Genomic DNA, 1227 nt, shown 5'->3' with positions numbered 1-1227 from the left:
ACTACCCTCCACCAACCGCTCCTAGCATCTGTTGAGGCGGGTCTGCTTGGGAAGCCAGTAGCACATGCATGAGGGCAGAGGGTGGTTTCCCAATGGGTGGCCCGCCTGGGGGTGGGGTCAGTCATGACGGCCTTTCTGCTTAATTCTGTGAAGGCCCTGGTAAGGCATATGGGGACTTTTCACGTGTTGGGTGTGAGCCCTCAGCACTCTTTTTCACTCTGTAGGATATCTGGGCCCTCCTCTGTGTGGGTTCATGCCAGCATGGAGTTAAGGTCCGGAGCAGTGTTTCACCACAGTTTATTGGCAGCACTGTGGGTCGGGCTGCATGAAGACTTGAGTGATTGCAGGGCCTCCAGAGGCAGGTGCATAAAGTTTGTGGGCCATTCAAATGTGTGCCATTCCAGCATGCAGTTCTCAAGGGTAGGAAAGCTAGACAGAATCATTTCCAATTTGAAAACCCTCATGCACTTCCCAGGAAGTAGTGCAGGTCACTGGAAAATCAGTGAAGAGCCAAGGTACATGATCATAGTTTCATTGGTGTCTCCTTCAGAACATAAAAATTACTGTCAATGCTCATATTCAAAAGGCATGCTTGGGTCCATGGTGGGGACAACTTTCCTGAATGTAGTGCTCACCATCTCTTTGTAGTCTGATGTAAATCATGAATGATGCACCAGCCTAGATGGGGTTCAGACATATTTAATAGGTTGTTGGGAGTCTGGTGGGTGGTCAGATATCTGGGATGGTTAGGTCTATGGATATGTGTGTATAAGGGGAGTTCATGCCTGTGTTTTGGTGAACGTTTTTAAGGGTGAGTGTTATATTTGAAGGGTTTTGAGATGTAACAGAGGCACACTCAAGGAGTTGGTGTTTAGGTGTTTGTAAGTTAGTGTTCAGGGGAATATTTGGCACATGGTGTTTTCACCCATGAGTTTTGGGGTTGTGTGTCTAATGGTGGACTTGGATTATCTGCCTATGCATAAGGGCCATGTTTGGTCATTACGGGGGTATGTTTGTTTGGGTGTACAATCCGTTTATGTTGTATATGTGGGGAATGTAGTGAAACTCCGTGGCTGGGACTTCAACCCAGCCAAAATTGAGAGTGGGACTTGAATCAACCTGCACGGTAGCTTGGCACTTGAACCCAGGATCCCAGGTTAGGAGTGGACTGGAAGACAACGATTACTTTTTTTTCTTTTTTTGGTTTTATCTGCCACATGTGGAGGT

General features: G+C 47.3%; 1 non-coding gene across 1 annotated transcript; it reads left to right on the top strand.

Moving 5' to 3' along the window:
• Window positions 1-629: 629 nt before the first annotated feature.
• On the top strand, window positions 630-726 carry MIR9862 (microRNA mir-9862). The gene has a single exon (NR_128561.1). It is a non-coding gene; the product is annotated as a microRNA 9862 (primary transcript).
• Window positions 727-1227: the final 501 nt, after the last annotated feature.

The sequence above is a fragment of the Sus scrofa genome, chromosome 14 (assembly GCF_054392235.1).
Source record: "Sus scrofa isolate SSC_HxYL_T2T_F1_AM1 chromosome 14, Sscrofa_HxYL_maternal_Yorkshire_Landrace_v2.0, whole genome shotgun sequence".
Lineage (NCBI taxonomy): Eukaryota > Metazoa > Chordata > Mammalia > Artiodactyla > Suidae > Sus > Sus scrofa.
The sequence above is the reverse complement of the archived record's forward strand: the minus strand, read 5'-3'. Positions and strand labels throughout refer to the sequence as shown.